Source organism: Carcharhinus amblyrhynchos, chromosome 4, assembly GCF_965287045.1.
Source record: "Carcharhinus amblyrhynchos chromosome 4, sCarAmb.v2.hapA, whole genome shotgun sequence".
NCBI lineage: Eukaryota > Metazoa > Chordata > Chondrichthyes > Carcharhiniformes > Carcharhinidae > Carcharhinus > Carcharhinus amblyrhynchos.
The window spans coordinates 63,276,537-63,300,743 of NC_137327.1; the positions used below are offsets into that span (position 1 = coordinate 63,276,537).

The following is a 24,207-nucleotide window of genomic DNA, read 5'->3' on the forward strand; positions in this document are numbered from 1 at the left end:
GCCATGCAGTGTTAAGTGTATAAGGACTATCGTAATGGGCTGAGGACACAGCCCTTGCCAGGCATGGTATTGAGGATAATCATGGAGGAGGTTTCGTCACCTATTCTTACTGATTACAGTATGTGGGTTAGAAAATCTAGGAGTCACAGAGAGAGGACTCATACAATACAATCCCTATAGTGCAGAAGGATGCCATTTGGCCCATCGAGACCATAATCCCACCCAGGCTCTATTCCCATAAACTCACATATTTACCCTGCTAATCCCCTGACACTAGGGTCAATTTAGCATGGCCAATCAACTTAACCTGCAAATCTTTGGACTGGGAAGGAAACTGGAGCACCCGGAGGAAACCCATATAGCAACCGGAGGAAACCCACGTTGAGGAGCCAATCACTAGGCCATGGAGTTTGGAGATGAGATTTGTTGTGATAAGCATGTTGAAGGCTGGGCTGTAGTCAGTAAATAGAAGTCTGACATAAGTGTCCTTGTTATCAAGGTGTTCCAGAGTTGAGTGTAAGATCAGGGAGATAAAGTTATAGAGTCATAGAGGTTTACAGCATGAAAACAGGCCCTTCGGCCCAACTTGTCCATGCTGCCCTTTTTTAAAACCCCGAAGCTAATCTCAATTGCCTACATTTGGCCCATATCCCTCTATACCCATCGTACCCATGTAACTATCTAAATGCTTTTTAAAAGGCAAAATTGTACCTGCCTCTACTACTACCTCCGGCAGCTTGTTCCAGACACTCACCGCCCTCAGTGTAGAAAAATTGCCCCCCTGGATACTTTTGTATCTCTCCCCTCTTACCTTAAATCTATGCCCTCTAGTTTTAGACTCCCCTACCTTTGGGAAAAGATATTGACTAGTGATCTATGCCCTTTATTTTATAGAACTCTATAAGATCACCCCTTAGCCTCCTACACTCCAAAGAAAAAAGTTCCAGTCTCTCCAGCCTCTCCTAATAACTCAATCCATCAAGTCCTGTTAGCATCCTAGTAAACCTTTTCTGCATTCTTTCTAGTTTAATGATATCCTTTCTATAATAGGGTGATAGGCAGATGGCATCTGCTGTGGAACTGTTGCAGTGTTTATACAACTATGGTTGGAGTGAGCTTGGGAAATATGAAAATAAATTATTTCAGATTTAAATTAATCACAAGAGAGTTTAGTCTCAGCAGTAAACTAGAATCTGGCAAGCTCCTGCAAGAACCCTTAGGTTTGAATTGTAACACACTAACATGCAGCAGTACAGAAGCATTTGGAAAATTAAATAGATATTGAATAGAAACATAGATGCTTAATTACAAGTTCCACTGCAAGAGAGCAGACTAACAATGTTTGAAGCTATGAAGAGGAAATGGTATATTCTATTAAGCAGGAAAGACCAAATGATTATCTTTAACCTAATTCGTCTCAATACTGAAAGATCTTTTAGATGGAAAGTTGAAAAGAAAGGACATAAAAGGAAGGTTTTTCAGATACAGACTTTAATAGAACAAGTACAGAACTATAAGAAAGGGAGTAAAGTGATTGGTTTAACTGAGTATGAAACGAGAAAAATATCTTAAAGTTTTAGGCCATCTCATTAAATTTGACAAGTTTGAGATGTATGAGAAAGTTTGCCAATTGTTACCTGCCATGAAGCAAGCATTCTCAATAAAGTTGGAGAAGTTTGATTTAATCTGAAGCTAAAATTAAAGCTCATGAAATTGAAGTAAAACTACTTTGTATAGGCTATTAGTTATACAGTAGAAGAGAGTAGGGATAATGGGTGTGTATTAAAATTGGAACCAAGTGGCTAATGGTTTCTCGCAAGAAACTGTGCTGGAGTATCAATTGCATGTTACATTTTTGTTAATGTTTTAGATTATGTAATTGTTATGTAGTGGCATTCCAGGCATCATAAAGAAATTTCAGACTTTGTTAGGAACAAAAAGTATTTATTGAGGGATTTGCAACTCTAAGCTGCCTTGGAGCACCCAGCCCAGCTGTTCCAGTCTTTACAGACTTACTGCATGGCTTCCAGAGAGGACTCCATTCTCTGGAGTGATAACTCACTCTTGGTTCCCATTGGTCCCTCAATCAGGAGATCTGTTCCGCTATATTGCTTTAAAGAGACAGATACAATCGCTACAGTAATAGAAAGCCATTTATCCACATTTTCCAAAATAACCTACTGATTAATGGCACAGTAGACAGCATATACAGAGCATAATATTACAAAGAGATATATAGATTCAATGAATGTGCAAAACAATCACAGGTGGATTTCATTGCAGGTAAGTCAAGATTATGCATTTTGGACAGGAAGTATATCGATTATAGTTTCAAAGAGATGCATACTGATTACTAAAAAGCAGTGGTGAGATGAAAACTGCAACTGCTAAGGCTAATGAAATGCTAGCCTTGTTATATAGAGGATTGGAATATAAAGTGGAGAAATTTTGCTACTGCTTGTAAAGACTTGATTTGATTGTATTCCTGTGAAGTACTTTGGGACATTTTACTACATTGGAGATGTTATATACCTGAAAGTTGTTACTGATGACAGATAAAAGGAAAAATAAAGAGGCAGAGACCCTGTTGCTCTATCATTTGCACTTTGAATCCCATCAGGACAGATGGTGAAATTTGAATTCAGTAAAAACATTTAGAATTAAAAGTCTAGTAATGACTGTTCCCCCTCTGAGAACTAACACCAAAACATCCAAAGAGATGACCTCACCCTATAATCTGTAAAAAATTTGTGAGGTGGTGTGACCTGTGGTTTAGCAACTTCTAGTGGTTAAATACAAAATAAATCCTGACATTGTCTTTAAAATCAACACAAAACAATTTATTTATCTAACTAACAGTGAACAACTTTACCTAACTAATAATAAAAACGAATAAAACAAGATTCTAATGGTATGCTGTTCCAATAAATATAATTCCCACTCATTTACAAAAAGTAGAATTTAGTTACTGTCTAAATTGTAACCAGGTTTTGTGTCTTCAGAATATTCTGGGCCTTCTCTGTTGATTCTTCTGGCTGGGCTCCATTCTTCTTCGATACCTTTGCTATCTAGATGGTGCTTTGAGCTAAGAGCTGTGAGTTGTGGCAGGTGGAAGTTGCTGTCTCCCTTTTTGTCCCACTGCTCCCCCTTATACCTGTGATGGCATATCAATATTTCCCACGACAGGGATTGGTCCTAGTTTATCAAAACAATCAGATTTAAATTTAATAGGTTCTTGGTATCTAAGTGCCTAATTCAAATTGTTTGGCTGAATTCAAAAAATTCAAAAGCCCGTGTTGCCTTGGTAAAACTGTTACTTGGCTTTTCGATACAAATGTTTCATTTTGGTATCCTATGTACTTGCTTTTTTTTAGCACAGAAAAGGTACCATCTGTTAAAGGGACTATGTAATTCTTTCTCCCTAGCATTTTACAATTTTACAAACGCCAATCCACAATTACTCTATCCAACCTCACAACATGGCCATGAACCATTGTTGATTGTTGTAAAAGAAAAACGCCTGGTTCACTAATGTCCTTCAGGGAAGGAAATCAACCATCCTCCTGGTGTGGGTTACATGTAAATAATTTTTTTAAAGTTGCTGCGTAACACAGTGGCTATAATGCAGCTTGCTGTAAGGGCAAGAGTTGTTGCTGGTTGAGCAACTGAAACTTGATTCAGTGTCCATTGTTCATTAGAGGAGATGCAAATGAACAGGAGATTGGTGTGCTTGGGAGCACTATATATGGAGGAAGACAAGTGTTGCAACACCTCATAGGTTTACTTCAATGCTGAATTACAAAATTTGGAATTCCAGTCAGGAAGAAAACTAAACATTATGAGGAATCAAATAAATCAACAATGCAAACAAGTGAACGTCTACTGGCAAATAGCCGGAGACCCCTAAGAAGACATAACAAAATATATTTTGTTCCAGAGAAAGCTGAAGGTTTCAAAACCAGGTATTTGACAATGGGAAATAAATGAATTTAGCAATTATATTGTTCCATATTGAACTAGGAAATTGTGTTGGAAACTTTAGAGATGAACAAGGAGGCTCTTACACCCAACTCACAAAACAAAATCAAAAGCAGCTATTACTTTTGCTATTACCTTTGGACAAAGATGATTTTATAAAAGACTCTGCAAAAATACAATCAACAAAAACATTCTGCAATGGCGTACACTAACATCTTAGCAACAAATCTTTCACTGCAGCACCTTCAGGTAAGAAACAAATTTAGGGCACAACATTTATTCTTAATTACATTAAACATTTTTTTCTGAGCCTCATGCAGGAGAATGACCATTGACTATCAGCTTTTTGTATTAGGGGAAAGGCAGAGGTTTTGAATGCTTATAGTAGTTGTTGCCTCTCAACAGCAGTTTTGGAAAAGGGGCTTTCTGTTTTAATTATTTATCTTTGGACCAGATAAATAATTAAAACAGGTAAGTCCCTGCAGAGTTCACTTCTCTCCCCCCTCCCTGATTACCACCCCTACAGAGTTCTCCCCTCTTCCTGTCCTCGATTAATAAGGAAGGGCAGATGACAGAAGTGTTAGTGAGGGATCACTTTGGGACCAGTGACCATAAGATAGCTATGGAGAATGATAGGTTTGGCCCAAAAATTAAAATTCTAAATTGGGGCAAGGCCAATTTTGATGGTATCAGGCAGGAACTTTCAAAAGTTAATTGGGGGAGTCTGTGGGAAGGCAAAAGGACGTCTAGTAAGTGGCATGCTTTCAAAGTGTGTTAACCAGGATTCAGGGTAAACACATTCCTCTTAGAGTGAAGGGCAATGCTGGCAGAAGTAGGGAACCCTGGATGACTTGGGATATTGAAGCTCTGATCAAGAAGAAGAAAGAGGCACATGACATGCAAAGGCAGCTGGGATCAAGTGAATCTCGACAATAATGTAGATACATACACTCAGAAAATATTCAGTAGAACAGATGGGGTTGTGGGGGGTGGGGGGAGTGGTAAGAGACAGATGCTAGGGGTCATATGCTGGAAGGTTGCGGAGTTGTCAGGTGTGGATGGATATTTCAGCTGCACCCAAGCACCTTCACTCCCAACACCCTGTTATCTTACAGCCATTAAGGCTTTCAATCCCTCTTCTGTCCCCACAGGAATGGGAGAAGATAGGGGTGGGGTACCTAACCTGTGAATTCTCACTTCCCTTGAGGACAGAAACCTGTATCTGGAGAGGGACTAGGACAGGACTGTGACTGTCAGCTGGGTTGGCGTGTAACATAGCCTCTGCCAAGCCTTGGACTAGACAGAGTCGATGCAGGAAGGATGTTCCTGATGAGGGGGTGTCCAGAACCAGAGTTCACAGTATGAGGATAGAGGTAGACCATTTAGAACAGAGATGAGGAGACATTTCTTCACCCAAAGAGTGGTGAGCCTGTGGAATTTATTTTGTATCAAGTCGTTGATACAAAAACATTGAATGTTTTCAAGCGGCAGCCAGATATGGCACTTGGGGTGAATGGGATCAAAAGTTATGGGGAGAAAGCAAGGTTAGAGGATTAGGCTATCCAGTCATGATCTCAGCAGGCTCAAATGGCCAAATGGCCTCCTCCTGCTCCTATCTTCTTTGTTTCACTCGTCTGACATATCTCAAGTAAGTGGCATGCTGCCCAGATATCTGCCCCTATCTTGCACTCAACTTCCTGTCCTTTGTTGCCAGAAATGACCCCGATGCACCCAGTCTGTCTGGCATCATCACTGCTTCCCCCCCACCCCAACTGCTCTCACCATGTCGCCCCACAATGGCTCAGAGAAAACCTTGGAGGAAGGCCCCAAGAAAATCTCCAAGGACAGCATCAGTCAATTGACACAAGGTTCCACCACACAATTCACCATCACAGACACATATGGTGGAACAGGTTAATGGTGAGGCTTCTGGGTCGCTCTCTGGTGCGTATGACACAGTCATTGATATACATTGGGTGGAGGCAAGAATGTCCCTGGTCTCTGTTATGCGGAGGCCTGTAGGAGGGATGGATTCAGCTGGCCTCAAGACAGATGCTTGGCCATTGTGATTTGTTCTCCCTGAGCTGTTGAAAATGCAGCTATAGATTTGGGGAGTGCAGGTGGGGCTTTCTGCAAACTGCAGCTATTGCAAGTTTGTTGGGAGAGTCTCACAGCTTTCAAGTACAGGAGATGGTGCGGGCACAGCAAGGATGGCATCCACAGTGGAAAGCTTTGGATATTAAATAGTCGTCATGGGTGGCAGGGTCCAAGGCATGGTCGAGTCACAGCAGGCCATGGCCGAGACACAGTGGGCCACAGCTGAGGCACAGCAGGCCATGTCTGAGGCACAGTGAGGACCTCGGGACAATCCTCAACTCCAGCAGGTCATGGCTGAGAGCCTCGGGAGTATTCTGGAGACACAGCGGATCATGGCTGTGGGCTTTGAGAACTGTCGGAGGGTCAGTGCTGGGGGAATGCTGCACTGTCAGCGGGCCACCACTGAGCAGCTACAGAGCTTGGCCCAGTCCCAAAGGGCTGTTGTTGCCGGCACTCAGAGTGACATCACCGAGGGTTTGCACACCATGTGGTGAATGCAGTTGGGCATCCAGATCAGGCAGGACCAGGTGACCTCGGGGCTTCTGGAGCTCAGTCCAGCTGTTCTGCCATCCCATAGAGTGACCCAGGGGCCCATTGGCATGCAGCGATAGAAGGAAGGGCTGGAGCCTGTGCTGGGTTCTACCACCTGGGAGACTGTGACCATTGTTTAACCTTATGACTCTCTGCTTCTTCAAGTGCAGCAGGAAGAACACAGATGGATATATCCGTGACACCAGAAAGTCAGCCAGGGCCCTCCAGGGGTGCCTGCCAAGTGCATCACAGGCCACGGGGCTCAGACCGCAACTGACCATCTCCAACTCTGATGTACATTCTATTGGGATATGTTGACATAGCGCTATGTCACGTAAAATTAAGAAGTCGTAGAGTCACCAAGAGGGCATAGGTGAAAGGCTGCATGGGTTAGGTTTAGGGAAATAGATGCTGTTAATGATCACGTCCACCTGTTTTATAGCACTGTTAACTATCAGCACTTCATGTATCCTCTGCATCTTCACACAAGTTCCCTTCTTCCTCATTGGTAGATCCCACTTTTTCCTAAATTATCATTTTGCACTTAATATACTGTTAAAACATCTTTGGGTTTTTTCTTAATGTAGCTTGCTGATATTTTTTCATGTCCTCTGTTTGATTACCTCAATTATTTTTACTTGATCCCTCTATTTTCTATATTCCTCCAGGCTATCTGCAGTGTTGAGTTTTTTGTGACTACCATAAGCTTTATTTTTCTGTTTAATCATCCCCTGTATTTTTCTAGACAACCATGGGAGTCTAGATTTGGCAGCACCATTTTTATTTTTAGAGGAGCATGTGTGCTTTGTTCCCTAAGGATCTCATTTGTGGGTGCTTCTCATTGATTTTCCCATTGATTTATCCTTTAACTGTGTTGCCCAGTCCACTTCAGCCAAATTACTTCTCGGTTTTATGAAATTTGCTTCGCCTGGTTCAAAACTTTTGCTCCTGATTTATCTCTTTTTGTTTTGATAATGATTACTAAATATAGCTGAATTGTGGTCATTATCCCTGATATGGTCACTCACTGTCACTTTCCTCGCTTGCCTAACTTCATTTCTCAAGACTAAATCCAGAATTGCATCTCCTCTCGCTGGGCTTGCCCTGTACAACAGAAGCATAACCTTCCTACCATTGTAATCAATTCCCCTCATAATAACTGATAACATTCTATTTGTTGAAGTTTAAATTTATTTATAAGTGTCACAAATAAGCATACATTAACACTGCAATGAAGTTACTGTGAAAATTCCCCAGTCCCATTCTCTGGCGCCTGTTCGGGTACGTTGAGGGAAAATTTAGCATGGCCAATGCACCTAACCAACACATTTTTGAGATGTTGGAGGAAGCTAGAGCACCCAGAGGAAACCCATGCAGACAATGGGAGAATGTGCAGATTCTGCACAGACAGTAGCTCAAGCTGGGAATCAGACCCGGATCGTTGGCGCTATGAGACAGGAATGCTAATCATTATGTTGCATGAATTGCTTTCCAAATTACTTGCTGTACCTGCCTGATTTTATGATTTATTCACTAAGTCTCCAGATCCCTTTGCACCTCATAGCTTTGTAACCTCTGGCCATTGAAATAATAAACTTCTTTTTTCCTTCCTGCCAACATGGATAATTTCACATTTGCCCACATTATACTCCATTTGCAAGATTTTTGCCCACTCATTTAACCTAAGTATGTTATTGTAACCTCCGCGCATCCTCCTTGTAACACTTTCTTATCTATTTTTGTGCCCTCAGCAAATTTAGCAACCATGACTTCAATTCTTTTGCCTAATTCCTTTATATAAAATTGAAAAAGTTAAGGCCCCAGCACTGATCCTGTGGCACACCATTTGTCACGTCCTGCCAACCAAAAAAATACACAATTATAAATACGTCCTGGCGTGTTGGAACTCGAGGGTTGAGGAAGCACCACCAACCTCACAGCAATGAGAGGCATCCTCACACCCCCCATGTCACACAGGCATGAGGTTTATCTGAACCACTACAGAGCCCCTTTCCCCCTCAGTACCCTTCACACCTTTTTCCCCTCAAATCTCCCCCCACAATCCCCAACTCAGCCTCCCTTCAGCCACTGACACTGATAACTGACTTGGCACCTTGGATTCTGTGGGGGCTCAAGGAGGCAAGTCCAGTGGCTACTTGCCCTGAGGGGTCCTGTGGGTTGGGTGGGCTCCATTATTAATTTTCACCTTTTCTTATCCCAATCTATGTTATCCTGTAGCTATGTCTCTGTAATAGTGATCAGATCACATTTATTAATTCCCATTTGCACTATCAATTCTATCACTATCAAAACACTAATAATTTTGTTTTGAATGGTATGCACATTAAGATACTGAACTTTAAGTTTTGGCCTTTTATTACTTTTGTAGCATTAAACCTTATCTGCTTCTTAGATTTGTATCCTCTGTTCCTTCCTGAAATGATTTGTTTATCATTTCCATATCATCTCTCTTGTCTCATCACCGATTTTTGCTATATTACATCTTTCCAAGATTAACCCCTTGCTCCTGCTATTTAGTTTAATACTCTCTTTACTTCCCTAGTTATGTGGTTTGCTAGAATAACAGCCCCAGCACGGTTCAATTGTAAACTGTCCAACAAGGCAAATATCACTTTCCCTAGTAATGGTGCCAGTGTCCCACAAAACAGAACCCACTTCTCCCACACTAGTCTTTGAGCCACATATTCATCTTTCTAATTTCATTTATCCTATGCCAACTTACTTGTGGCTCAGATAATAATCCAGAAATTATTACCGTTTAGGTTCTGCCTCTTAGTTTTGTGCCTAGCTCCTCATACTGACTATGCAGAAATTCCTTTGGGTGGTCAAGAAGGTCCGTAGCAAGAGCATGGAATTTTACTCCTGGATACAGTGCTGCAAATGGTTCAATGACTGAGTCACAGCAGGAAAGATGTGTACTAATCCACTGACTCTCCCTTACTAGATCTACTTCTACACATTATTCCTCAGATCAGACCAACAAACATTTTAGACGTACAAATCTCTGTCTCTTGGGGCACCTCCTCACATTGCAATCTGCTCAGCAACTGCTAACATTTACCCTCATTGCAATCTCACATTCATTTTTCTTAGTGTCTCTCAATTATGCTACTCATCATCCTCTCAAAACATTCCATTGCTCACACTCTTTAATCTATTCTTTACTCAGTAAGAAAAAAAGCACAGAGTAGCAGGGAGAGGCAAGGTACCAATCATCATATATGTGGAGAACAAAGTGGTGGAAATAAGCTGAGTCTGGATATTTGGCTGTTGGTCACAGAGGGATATGGGTTTCCCATCTACTTGATGACAGAATTAAAAGATAATGTAGCACATTACAGACAACACTGGCTCAAGTTGACTGTCAGTTGGTAATAAAAAGTGATAACATGTACAGTGTTGATGAAGAGCCCTCATACTTGTATATTCTCATTCAGGTCTTCCATCTCCCACTGTTTCCACAAGTATTACTAAGCAGCTGCTGGTGGAAGATGAAGAATTCTCAGAAGTCCTTCACTCTGAGTTTGCACTATCATAACATTCATGTACAACCTCCACCAGCTCAGTTGTACACTTTTACAGGGCCTGCACACACAATAGTTGATTTGCTATGTGAAGTGCACATCACAAGTGAGCAGGAACATGTGTTGGAGACAAGAACAGCAGTAGAGAACTTCCATTGGAGGACACAGGACCCTCTAACCTCTACCAGGCTGGACAAAGATGTTCAACTTCAGAGTCCATAGATAAAAAAAAGTTCTAGAATAGCAGCAGAAAATATGTGAGAATTTGTAAACTTTTCTAAGGCAATAAGCAAGATTGGAGAGAAATTGGATGAGTTTCTGTCTTGCATGAGTGCTAAGGTGTCTCAGGTCTTTGTGTTGGTGTCCACCACCATGAAATGAGTTGGCACCAGGCTTAGAGAATCAGATACAACAGCTATTATGCAGAGTGCATGCTGGCTGTGAGGAATGGCCTGCCTATTATCATAGTTTTTTTCTTGGGATTCCGTAGTTTCTTGCTGTAAAAAAATCTTGTTGGAGACAATGGCCTTTTGTTGAAAATGCATTTAGTTATCTACTAAGTATAAAGTAAGACCAAGATGTAGCGAGAGCTCTAAGATGCTTCTCAGTCATCACAGTGAGTAGCATTACTGTGACATGGCTACCATGTAAATTAACCCTTTACTTCACATTTCCCTGCAATTTGAGTGGAATCCTTCCAAAAAAATTCTGTGTCGAATTCGCAGGAAAACTTGAGTAATTCACTATGTTTATTCGGTGGGAATTCTCTCACTCTGCACTGTAGAGGCCACCAGCATGAATATCATTAAATTTCACGGGGGGCCTATTCACACTGGAGAGGCTGAAATCAGCGGGCCTCTGCACATGCACAGTGGCCCCAAACTGTTATCTAGCTGATCAACTAAATTGCTGGCCAGCCCAGGACCCCCACAGTGCTGCCCCACCGCCCCCCAAAGGCCCGATCGTGGCCCCCTGTCCATTTGTGGGCCAGCCCAGAATCCCTGGCCCAGCCAGCCTCAATTTTCAACCTCCACCACCTCCCCTTGCAACACCCCCACATGTAGTGACAATCCCCCTGCAGGCAGACCCCCTGCCCCACCCCCCCACCCCTGGCAGACCCCCATTGACCTTGATCGCCAGCCCCTTCAGGTCCCAATGCAGAGTGGCAACAAGACCCTCTCCATCTCCATTGATCGCCCTAAGCCCCCCTCCAGCAGGCCTCACTCACTAGGCCCGCCCACAATAGGCCCCACCTCTTGGCACTGCCCACGCAGAGTGGGCAGTGCTAAGGTACTGCCTGGCATGGGCACTTTGCCCTTTGTGCAGTGCTGGGGGCACACCCACCACCCAACTCTCCTGGGGGTCTCTGATTGCCCCCTTTCACTCTAACAGGGTCAGGCCACTAGTTCCCCAAAAGTGGGGAGCTAGTCTGAACCCCGCTGGAGTGAAATTCTCCTGGCAGTGAGACAGATGCTAGTGGGCCTGCTAATAACATTGAAATAGTATGTAAAATACTATTGAAATGCTAGCCCTGCCTCCCAGCCAAGTTCTGGCACCACACAGGCATCGCTGGAAATCCACAGCGGGGGGGGAACGGGACGGTGAGAATCACCCCCTTTGAGTCTTTATCCCATTCTACAATACACCCTTACAACTCCCGCCAAAGTCTTTTCCTCTAAAGGGAAAGAGTAGTTATAATGATGAAATTTAACTCCTCAAATGTAGACTGGGATAGAGGTAGCATAAAGAGCAGAGAGGGACAAATATTCTTAGATTTCCCCGGGCTATTTCCCCGGGTTGAAATGGTCGCTACGAGAGGACACAGATTTAAGGTGCGGGGAGGAAAGTACAGAAGTGATGTTAGGGGTAAGTTTTTCACTCAGAGGGTGGTGAGTGAATGGAATCGGCTGCCGTCAGTGGTGGTGGAGGCGAACTCGCTGGGGTCTTTTAAAAGACTTCTGGATGAGTATATGGGGTTTAATGGGATTGGGGGTTATAGATAGGTCTATAGATTGGTAGGTGTTGATGTGTTCGGTGCAACTCGTGGGCCGAAGGGCCTGTTTGTGCTGTAGTGTTCTATGTCCTATGTTCTATGTTCTATGTAGATTGTGTTCAGGAGAATTTTCTACAGCAGTATGTTTCCAGTCCAACTAGAAAGGGTTCATTGTTGGACCTGGTTCTTGGAAATGAGATGGGCTGAGTAGATTAAGTAACGATGTTATAGTGGAGAATTTCTTGTTTTCTGAGCTGTGATAGCAAAACTTAAAGTCTGCTTTGCAAAAACAACTAGCTTTTATTATCACAAAACTGCATGCAGTATATGGCAGAGTCTTGGAGATAGCGAGCAGTCCCTACAAACTGCTGATTCTATCCCAAGACCGCACCAGTTACAAGAATCCATTCCATAGTTATACCTTTCTCTTATCAGTGTACATGTTCAATTAGTAATACAAGCAGTAATACATCATCAATTGTATTAGGATCCGGTGACCTCCGAGACCCCTCTGTCTAATCAATAATATCATTATCTTGTCCTTTGAAGGAACAGAAAGGTTCCGTGATCTCTGACCATATCTTGTTTTCTGATGCAATAGAAGGTTCTGTGATTCTGACCTTATCTCGCCTCACTGCTCCAGCACTAAATTATGTGGAGTCAGCCTTATCAGGTCTTGACCTTCTCTGATGTTCGTCATGTCTTAGGTTATTCAGAGTCAGTTTTACAGGGGTCTGGCAATTTTGAATAGCTTGGTCAGCTCTCCTTTATACCAATTACTTGACCATTTTTCCCATCATGCCACTGCTTCATTCGTACACTATCACAGTGGGCAATCCAGAGTAAGAATAATTAACTGGGGGAGAGCTGACTTCAATGGGGCAAGAATGGAACACCAATGGAACAAAAAGTTGGTGAGAAAAACTGAAACCTCAAAATGGATTACCTTCAAATGGTGAGGGGAATTCTCCAGTCCTGCCTGCCATGGGAATCATAGTGGGTGGGCAGAATGGGGGGGAGGAAACTATGCAAAAGTCCATTGACCTTGAGTGAGATTCTCCGGTTTTGCGGAGAGCCCTTTTTGGCGGTTTTGCCCTCAGAAAGCAAAATTAGGGGAAAATAATTCATATCTCCCTGGATGAAAAAGGAGAAAAAAAATAAGATTATGAAGAGAAAGCGTGCTTATGACAGGTGCAGGTAGAAAATAAAATTGAAAACCAAAAGGAATCCAGAAGAGGGGAGGTTAATAGACATTTTAGAAAAGCGAAGAAAGATTCTGAAAAAAGGCAGGCTGCCAACATAAAGGTGAATTCCAAAGTCTTCTAGACATATAAATAGTAAAAGAGTGGTAAAGAGTGCAGAAACCTGATTAGGGACCTAAAATGGAATTTACAAATGGAAGACTGGGAGCATGGATCGATCAGATATTAAATGAATACTTATTGTCTTTTTTCCCTTGAGAATGTAGGTTCAATCCAGGTCATGGTGACAAGTCTGTCATTGGAAGGATTCAAAATTGATCGGGAGGAAGTGTTGGATAGAATGTCGGTACTTAAAGTTAACAAGGCCCCATGACCAAGGGAAATACATCCAAGGACACTAAAGATAGTGGGAGTGAAATTGCAGGGCACCAACCATAATCTTTCAGTCTTCCCTAGACGCAGGAGGACTGGAGAATTGCAGACAATATGTTCTTGTTCAAAAAGGTTGTAAGGATAAGCTCAGCAAATACAGACCATGAAATAACTGCTCGGAGGCCAGTGTCCCTTCACCAGATTCCCTTTAGAACATAGAACATAGAACACTACAGCACAAACAGGCCCTTCGGCCCACGAGTTGTGCCGATCACATCAACACCTACCAACCTACAGACCTATCTATAACCCTCAATCTCATTAAACCCCATATACTCATCCAGAAGTCTTTTAAAAGACCCCAGCGAGTTCGCCTCCACCACCACTGACGGCAGCCGATTCCATTCACTCACCACCCTCTGAGTGAAAAACTTACCCCTAACATCACTTCTGAACTTCCCTCCCTGCACCTTAAATCTGTGTCCTCTCGTAGCAACCATTTCAACCCGGGGAAATAGCCTCTGAGAGTCCACCCTATCTATTCCTCTCAACATTTTGTAAACTTCTATCAGGTCGCCTCTCAACCTTCGTCTCTCCAGGGAAAAGAGTCCCAGCTCCCTCAACCTAACTTCATAAGGCATGCCTCCCAGTCCAGGCAACATCCTTGTAAATCTCCTTTGTACCCTCTCAATAGCTTCTACATCTTTCCTATAGTGAGGCGACCAGAACTGCGCACAATACTCTAAATGAGGCCTGACAAGGGTCTTATAAAGTTGCAACTTTATAACTTTGTTTACAACTCAATTCCACTCCTAAGAGTACTTCAGACACAAAGTCAAAATCCAAAGTGCCAGTGGACCTGTTACTCCTACAGTTATATAGAGGTGAAACTCTCTGATTGGGCAAGCAATTATGGCCCCAACTAGGTTGGGCTTCCATGAGCCCAACCTCCTGGTCTTGTTGAAGTCATTACAGACCATTCAAGTTTAACTTCAGTAGTGGACAAACTTCTAAAAACTGTTATTCAGGATAGGATTAGGAGCCATGTGGAAAAGTAGGGTTGATTAGGAAGAGCCAGCATAGATTTTGAAAGGGAAAATTGTGTTTAACTAACTTGCCGGAGTTCTTTGAGTATATAACAGAAAGGGAAATACTGTTCATGGGGGGTGGGTAGTAGGGCATTATTTCTCCCAAAAAAACTAAGTGCCCAACACAGGAGATTTTCCTGCACACTTTTTGGGCAAACTCAGTTTTATGAATCTTCAGCAGTTGGTGCTCCACAGAGTGCCTCAGGGGATTAACGCTGGTAAGTTGGGGAGGGAGGGCTTCATCCCACTGGAGAGGCCAAAGTAAGTGTGATGAGTGGGCCACTACACATGTGCTAATCTGTCAGTTGGGAGATTGGCACATGTTCACAGGCCCCCCAATTGCTTGTCTTTTGATTCCTTCCCAGGCCCCTCTGCTGATTGTCTGTCAACCTGACCACCCCCGCTCTCGCCTCCCAGTGGATAGCCAGCCTACCTGCCCCCCCACCCACTCCAGCCAGCCCTAATTGCCAACTCTCCTTGTGCAGCCCTGATCGTTCCCATTTGCAGCCCTGTCTCCCTCACCCCCCCTCTCCCCTCCCACCCCCACCCATCCATGTGCAGCCCCAACTCACCTGATGAAGGGGCAATACTCCAAAAGCCTGTGCTACCAAATAGCCCTATTGGACTTTCAACTGGTGTTGTGAGATTTCCTACTGTGCCTACCTAATCCCATTTACCAGTACTTGGCTCATGGCCATGAATGTTATGACGTGCCAAGTGTTCATCCGGGTACTTTTTAAAGGATGCAAAGTTACCCACCTCTGCCACCTTCTCAAGCAATGCCTTCCAGACCATCACCACCCTCTGGGTAAAAAAGGTTTTCCTCACATCCCGCGTAAACCTCCTGCCTCTCCCTTTGAACTTGTATCTCGTCATGACTGACCCATAACTAAAGGGACAGCTGCCCCCTATCCACCCTGTCCATGCCTCTCATAATCTTGTACATCTCAATCAGGTCGCCCCTCAGTCTTCTCTGCTCAAACAAAAACAACCCAAGTCTATCCAACCTCTCTTCATAACTTAAATATTCCACTCCAGGCAACAACTTGGTGAATCTCCTCTGCACTCCTTTCACTGCAATAACATCCTTCCTATAATGTGGTGACCAGAACTGTACATAGCATTCCAGCTGTAGCCTCACCCGAGTTCTATACAACTCCAATATGACTTCCTGGGTTTTGTAATCTTTGCCTCGACTGATAAAGACAATTGCCCCATATGCCTTCTTCACCACCCCACTAACATATCCTTCTGCCAATGTCCCTTTGTTCCTCAGAACTTCCTAGTGTCTTGCCTTCCATTGAATACTTACTTGTCAAATTACTTGTTCCAAAAGGTATCATCTCACACTTTTCAGAGTTAATTTCCACCTGCCACTTACCTGCCCATTTGACCATTCTGTGTATATCTTACTGTAGCCCAGGACACTCAGCCTTTCTGTTAACCACCAGCCAATCTTATTTTCATTCACAAACTTACTAATCCTATCCCCACATAATCACCTATGTCATTTATATAAATGATGAATAATAGGGGACTCAGCAAAGATCACTATTGTCAAGAGATAATCCACTAGCTGTATCCTTAATTAAATTCCCACTGAATAATTTAAAATTGTTACATGATTGCAGTCAATAATTTTTGCCAGAGTTGCAACAACAAATCAACAGCCTTCAGCTGTTAGCCGTTCCCTCAATGAAACACAAAACAGTAAACATTATATCACCCCCATTTATTCAACATGCTATCGTTCATCTCACTTACGTTGTCTGTGCCCAATTCCCAGAAGATTTCCTTAGCATTCTGAAGGATGGGAAACCTTTAACATAGAAACATTTAGCCTGCCTCAAAAGCTTAAAATATTTACGTTTTTAATTATTTTGTGGAGCTAATTCAAGCTCATAGAGTCATAGATCATAGTCATAGAGGTTTACAGCATGGAAACAGGCCCTTCAGCCCCACTTGTCCATGCCACCCTTTTTTAAAACCCCTAAGCTAATCCCAATTGCCTACATTTGGCCCGTATCGCTCTATACTCACCATACCCATGTAATTATCTAAATGCTTTTAAAAAAATAAAATTGTACCCGCCTCTACTACTACCTCGGGCAGCTTGTACCAGACACTCACCACCCTCTGTGTGAAGAAATTGCCCTTCTGGACACTTTTGTATCTCTCCCTTCTCACCTTAAACCTCAAGCTGATTGAAAGCAAAAGTGAAAGTACAAAGAAAAATAGAAAATAAAAGTACAATCTAAAAAGTAAAGAAAAGTTGATATTTTCAAGGATGCAGGAGAGCAACTCTAGGAGTACAACATTGGCGGTTGTACTATTGTACTGTACAATGGCCATATGTACTACCTTTCAGCTGATCAGTATTGTTCAGCAGCTCACGCCTATACTTGAGTATTCAGGCCACAACTTTCTCAGCTATATGGGTGAGTTTCTGGATTAATAGCCTAGCCACGATGCCACTAGGCTTTCACTTCCATGGGAGATGGATGTTGCTGGCCAGGCCAGCATTTATTATCCATCCCTCATTGTCCTTGGGAAGGTGGAGTGAGTTGCCTTCTTAAACCACTGCAGTCCATTTGGTGTAGGTTCATCCACAATGTCGTATCAGAGGGAGTTGCAGGATTTTGACCCAGTAACAGTGAAGGAATGGTGATAAATTTCCAAGTCAGAATGGTGAGTTGCTTGGAGGGAAACCACCAGGTGGTGGTATTCTCATGTTTTTACTGACTTTGTCCTTATAAAAGAACAAATAACAGTACAACACAAGAAAGGCACTTCAGCCCTCCAAGCACACACCAATCACATTGTCCTATCTAGGCCTGTATTCCTGTATTTCCCCTCTGATCATGTGTCTATTCAAATAAGTATTAAATGTCACTAACGTGTCTGCCTCAACCACCTCAGTGGAAAGTGCATTTTGGGCCCCCGCCACTCTCTGTGTAAAAATTTCCCCCACACATCTGTACTGAACCTTTCCCCCTTACCTTCAACTTGTACTCCCTTGTAATTGTCATTTCTGTTCTGGGAAAAAGCTTCCAACTGTTCACCCTATCTAAGCCTCTCATAATTTTGTAAACTTCTATCAGGTCACCCCTCAGTCTCTGTCTTTCTAGGGGGAACAATCCCAGTTTATTCAATCTCCCTTCATAGCTAATTCTCTCCATACCAGGCAGTATCTTGGTAAACCTTTCTGTACTCTCTCCAAAGCCTCCATGTCTTTCTGGTAGTATGGTCACGAGAATTGGACACAGTATTCCAAATGTGGCATAGCCAATGTTTTAGATGATTGCAACATAATTTGCCAAATTTTATACTCGATGCTCTGTCCGTATAGATGATGTGTCATGAGTTTGGAAGGTGCTGCATCCTGGATAGTTGGCACTGCTGCCACATTTTTCATTGGTGGAATGAGTGATTTGTGGTAGGGATGCCAACCAAGTGTCTGCTTTGTCTTGGATAGTGTCAAGCTTCTTGAATGTTGTTGGAGCTGCACTCATCCAAGCAAGTGGAAAGTATTCCTTCACACTCCTGACTTGTGCCTTGTAGATGGTGGATAAACTTTGGGGAATCTGGAGTTGAGTTACTTGCCATAGGATTCTGAACTTCTGACCTGCTATTATGGCGACAATATTTATATAGTTAGTCCAGTTCAATTCCTGATCAGTGGTAACCCCAGGTTGATAGTGGGGATTCAGCGATGGTATTACCATTGAATGTCAAGGTGCAATGGCTAGATTCTCTCTTGTTGGAGATGATCATTCCCTGGCAATTGTGTAGCACGAATGTTACTTGTTTGCCCAAGCCTGGATATTGTCAAGGTCTTTCTGCATTTGAACATGGACTGTTTCATTATCTGAGGAGTCATCAGTGGTGCTGAACATGGTGCAATCATCAGTGAACATCCCCACAGCTGACCTTATGATGGAAGGAAAGTCACTGATGAAGCAGCTGAAGAGCATTGAGCCTTGGACACTACCCTGAGGAACACGTATAGTGATGTTCTGGAGCTGAGATGATTGATTTTCAACAATCACAAATATTTCTCCAGGTATGAGTTTAACCAGTAGAAAGTTTTACCCGTGATTTCCATTGACTCCAGTTTTGCTAGGGCTCCTTGATGCCAATAAATCAAATGCTGCCTTGATGTCAAGGGCAGTCACTCTCACCTCACCTTCCTATTCAGACAGTCTTTTTGAAGGGTTTGTCTTGATGCATGATTCTCCTCATAATATCCAATGATTCACTTTGTTATTCTTTCAGGGAGGACATGAGTATATGGTATATAAATGCTGAACTCGGTTAGATACCAGGTTAGTTTTCTTTTTGCAGAGGTCTGCAGACTGGCTCATACAGTATGAACTGCTGATTCAATGCAAATTTTAAAGAATAATTGTGCAAATTTCTGGCATATCGCCAGAACAAAAGGCAATGGGTAATATCCCTCGTCATCATTGTCATCTGCTGTAACTTCTTTCATCGTCTTCTGGGGTGAGACAAGAATTATGCATAATTATGTTTCCCTAATCCTTTTTCTTTCTGAAAATACATATAATTGTCTCTTGAATTAAGTACTGCTGACTGCTTGAATATGCTTCCATGGCTCTGTTACTCTTTATGAGGTAAAAGCTTGCATAACATTACACAGTATTTTTAGCACAGGAACAGGAGAACATTTAACCCCACAAGCCTCTTGTGCCATTCACTGAGTTCATGGCTAATCTATAAACTACCTTTATTTAAGTGCTGGTGTTTGTACTTCACATGAGTACACTCCCATCTTACTTCCTCTAATGCTGTCAGCAATCCTTTTAATCTTTTCTCCCTCATGTATTTACCATTCTTCCCTTTAAATGCAATATATACTCTTTACCTTAACTATTGCATGTGGTAGCAAGTTTCACATTTTCACCATTCTGAGAAAAAAAAATTGCTTCTCATTTCCTTTTTGGATTTATTAGTAAATAACTTGTATTTATGCCTTCATGTTTTCAACTCAGCAACAAATGGAAACATCTCTACACCAATACTGATGAACCCCTTCATAATTTTTAATATCTGTATCAGGTCACCACTTAACATTTATTTTTCTAAGGAAAAGACCCCCAGCCTGCTTGTCCTTTCCTAATAATTATAGTCTGCCTAGTATCTGCTATCAGCTATGTAATTTTTTTAACCTTTTCATATTCTTTTGTAATATGAGGATCAGAACTAAAAACATGCGTCTAGATTTTCATTTTGTCGCAATGACTCGGTAGCCCTTTAATAATGGCAGGTGGTTCCTGATCCTGGGTTTCCCAACTCCCATTTCCAGTCTGCTTGATTTTTAGGAATGCTTTTAAAGGATGCAGGCTGGTTCCTACCGAAAGCCTGCCTCTAGTAAACCCGAACTAGCTCTCTCCATTGTGAAGATAGACATCTTGCACCTCCTACTCCTATGTCCTTTTCATGGAGTTGGGCCAAGGTTTTAAAGAGTCATGGTTCATGGCCCTTCAGAATTTGTGACCCCTAATCTGCAAAGGGGACCTTTTAAAAGGTAAATTCAACTGTTTCTCTTCATGCCGCTATGCCAAAATGTGGCAATTCCATGACCATTGACACAGTTACTATACGCTGTCTAGGAGCAATAAACCCTGTAGAGTACAGTTGGATGTGTTAAAAAGAATTTTTGCAAAAAGAGTAATCATTCACTTTCTTCCTGGTTGAAAACATAATTTCACTACAATTTAATCGAGTGTCAATCATCCAAAACCCTTTAAAGTATCAATGATGAAAACCATAACTCCTTGAAATCTTTTGCCTTTTGTAAACGAACATTGTGAAATTGACAGCAGAAACCAGAGAACCTGAGCAGTTAATCAAACAATATTTTCTGTGGGGTGCAAGTGTTTTAGTACTGTAATGTTTGTCTGGACTCTAAGCCAATAATGAGGCTTCAACATAGGAGAAAGGTACAAATTAATTATTTTTTCAAAGCTTTTTTGCACATGTAATGCATTACCTGGCTTTAGGAGCATGAAGGAATGTAGCAGGTGGGTGACAGGGCAGACCCTGGCATAGTGAGCACAAAGGGACTATTGGGAGTGGATGGGGGGAAAAATATGGCATGGATAGGTCATGGGAAATGTTTAGAGGTTGAGAAAGATGTGAGGGTTGAGTGCTGAAAAGCCAACAAACCATTTGCCTTCCTAGCTGCTTGATGAACCTGCACATTTGTTTTCAGTGTATGAAGACATCCAATCTGCTTTATATGTTAACATTTACTAATCTATCACCATTTATATATTACTCTGCCATTCAGTTTCCCTGTCCAAAGTGGATATCTTCATGTTTATCCATGTTATACTGCATCGGCCATGTGTTTGCCCACTCACTCAACTTGTCTAGTTCACTTTGAAGCCTCTTAACATCCTACTCACAGAGTCCACCAAGTTTTGTGTTGTCTGCAAACTTGGAAATATTACATTTGGGACCCTCATACAAATCATTGATGTGTATTGTGAATAACTGGAGATCAAGCACTGATCCCTGAGGGACCCCACTAGTCACCACCTGTCATTTCTCAAAAAAAACATTTATTCTTTTTCATGTCTGCTAACCAACTCTCGACCTATGCCAATACAATATCCTCAATTGCACATACTTTAATTTTGCACACTAACTTTTTACATGGGACATTGTCAAAAGCTTTTTGAAAATCCAAATACCCACCTCATGTTCCTACCTATAGATGTGAACCTCAGCTGGAATTTTTTGGCTATTCAAGCTGGCAGCAACTTCTGGTCCCACTGAAGGCCCTCTCGTTGTCAAACGTTGCACTGCCTCACACCACAAGGAACAAACCACAGGAAGTCGATCGAGAAAGAGCTATTAATCTGTCAATCCTTTCCATGTCTGGGCCAGATGAGATTTTCCGTGTTTTGTCATATTAAGCCACAGGCTCCACTCCTGGTGGTACCCTCCTGTCAATTTCTTTAAGTTTCAGCTTTGCAGCCATACCCACCCCCCAGAACTCAAAAAATTTAAATTCCCGGAAGCTCTTTACACCAGAGAATCTCTTCACACTGCTAATTAATCTCATTTCAGCTAGATGGACCCTAATTGCCTATTGATGCTTGATATGATGAGCTGAGACAGCAAGCTCAGGATTAGAAGCAAGCTGACATTCAGTTTCAGTTCCTCTTCCCTGATCCTGATGAGAAACATAGAATCCAACCCAATATTCCACTCTATTGTCTCTGCTCCTATTCCTCTGCTCATGTCATCCCCTAGGTCTTTTTTTTTCTATACTCCTCTTTCTCTGGGTACTGTGTGCCTTTCTGGCTGGCTCCTGGAATCACATTCCCTACTTTCATTTATGTGCAATGGTTACAGTGCATGGAGCAGGTCAATTTTAACATTATGATTGTGAGATATTTGGAGAACTCATTATGAAGTCAGTGTTAGTTTTGAACAATCAAACCTCTGAGCATTTTTGATTGAAGTAAACTGTACTGGTCAAATCAAACAGCTGCATTTGGAATTCAAAAAAACTGAAACTGAAGTATGATCCACTGCTGTTAGATACTGGAGCTGCTTTTGCCATCTGAAATTTGTCACAGACAGTAAACAGGGAAGATCATCTGTTAGTGATTATCTGACCTTCAACTAACATTAAAATTACTGTCTGGTCATGTCAATTGGTTTCTGCATTTTCTGCATTACAAAAGTGATGTAATGCATTTTCTGCATTACACTTCAAAAAGCTCCCAATTGGCTCAAAGAAATTCACTTCGAGATCGCCCAAGGTTGTTAAACATGGTAGTGTTATGGACAGGAAGGGGTTGATTTCTCCTCTCACCACCCATCCATAAATGGAAAGGTGTTTTGATTTGTTTCCCTCTTTTGGAAGTGGTGGCGTCTTTTCCAACCCCTCAGTTTTGGTGTGATCCAATGTTTATTAATAACCCCTCAACAAACTTGTAATAGGATTAACTCAGAGGGTTAATTTATTTGCACACACTCACGTTGGGAGGCAGATGGCAATGTGGCCTCCGTTTCACTTATACAGTAAAAAAGGGATAGAGAAGGATTTACAGAACAAAGATCACAGAGGAAAGAATTATTATTTTACTTGAGTCCAGAGTCCAGAATTAAAGTCCAATGGTGCATTCTTTCACAGAAGTTGGCAGGCTTAACTGATGCTGGATAATTCACTTTTCCAGGAAATATGACTTACATGAGGAAATAGACACAGAGATGAGTCTATCTTGTAGGTAATGATACAGAAGGTCTAATAGAAACAGTGTAGATTGGGGCCAGACATTCAAACTTGGACAGAGCCCCTTTTCTGTGCTGCTGTTTGTAAGATGGAAAAATGTCAGACTGCACTCTGCAGTACAGCAAGACAGTATAATTAGGTTCTCGTTATAAGAATTGGCAGTTTATGTTAGTCATTTCTCCATAGCATTTTTGACAAAGGAAGTGTATTCCTCGTCTTGATCCCCAAGATTGTTAATTTTCCCAATTACTAGGAATGAGCAACAGGGTACTTCATTCGAGCAGACTAGTAGGGTGGAATTCTCTGCTTCTGAGACCGAGTGTTATGGCACGCATCAACAGCAACTTTCCCATTTGTTGGATCCTGTGCTAGATTCTTTGCTTACCAGCTCCCCTCTGAATTTCCTGGCGAACTAGCAGCTGATTTGTCTGGCTGCCATCAATTGCACTTTGAAAGATCCCACTGCTGTATTTAAGTACTAGTTCAGCACACTCATGTCACTCTAACGAGCTCACTTGTCTTTAGAGCATGCAGGATGTCAGCACCCCAGAGCAAAAAGGCTAGCTGTCTCAAGAAGAAGACTCTGCCTTGATTCAATCCACCCTCCCATGAGTTTACCATCTGGATCTCTACCCACTGCACCAGAGTCTTTGTGCATTGCCTTTCAGTAAACGATGTATTATCCCTTTGACCCTCCTGTTTGTGAGCTTTTCATGCAGCTTTCTGTGGTCAAATTTCCCTCACCTTGAACTTCCCTCTGTCTTCTATTGATTGACTTCTTCATTCACCTCCTTACCCCTCTTCCTGCCATTCTGAGCCTTTGCCCTTCTTCCACCATTTACACAGCACTCCTTTAACATTGCCTCCCTTCTCTTCATCAGGTTTCATGAGCCCCATGGCATAGTGCTCTCCAGATAGACACTGGTGTGTACCTCCAGGGGGAGGAGACTCTGTACTCCCCAATTCGAGGCTTTGTACTGATCTGAGTTGGTGACATTGGAGGGTCCATGGGTCTAGAAGCAAGGTACTGTCCATAAAGATCAACTTGGCGGAGCAATAGAGGGCATGAACTTGAGGAGGAGGGAAGACAGCACATCAGGAAAAGGGAAGGCAGCACTATGGCAGAAAG

General features: G+C 42.4%; 1 protein-coding gene across 1 annotated transcript in view; it reads left to right on the forward strand.

Moving 5' to 3' along the window:
* hydin (HYDIN axonemal central pair apparatus protein) overlaps positions 1–24,207 on the forward strand; it is a 1,114,396-nt gene that overhangs the window by 936,450 nt on the left and 153,739 nt on the right. The gene's annotated exons all lie outside the window — the stretch shown is intronic.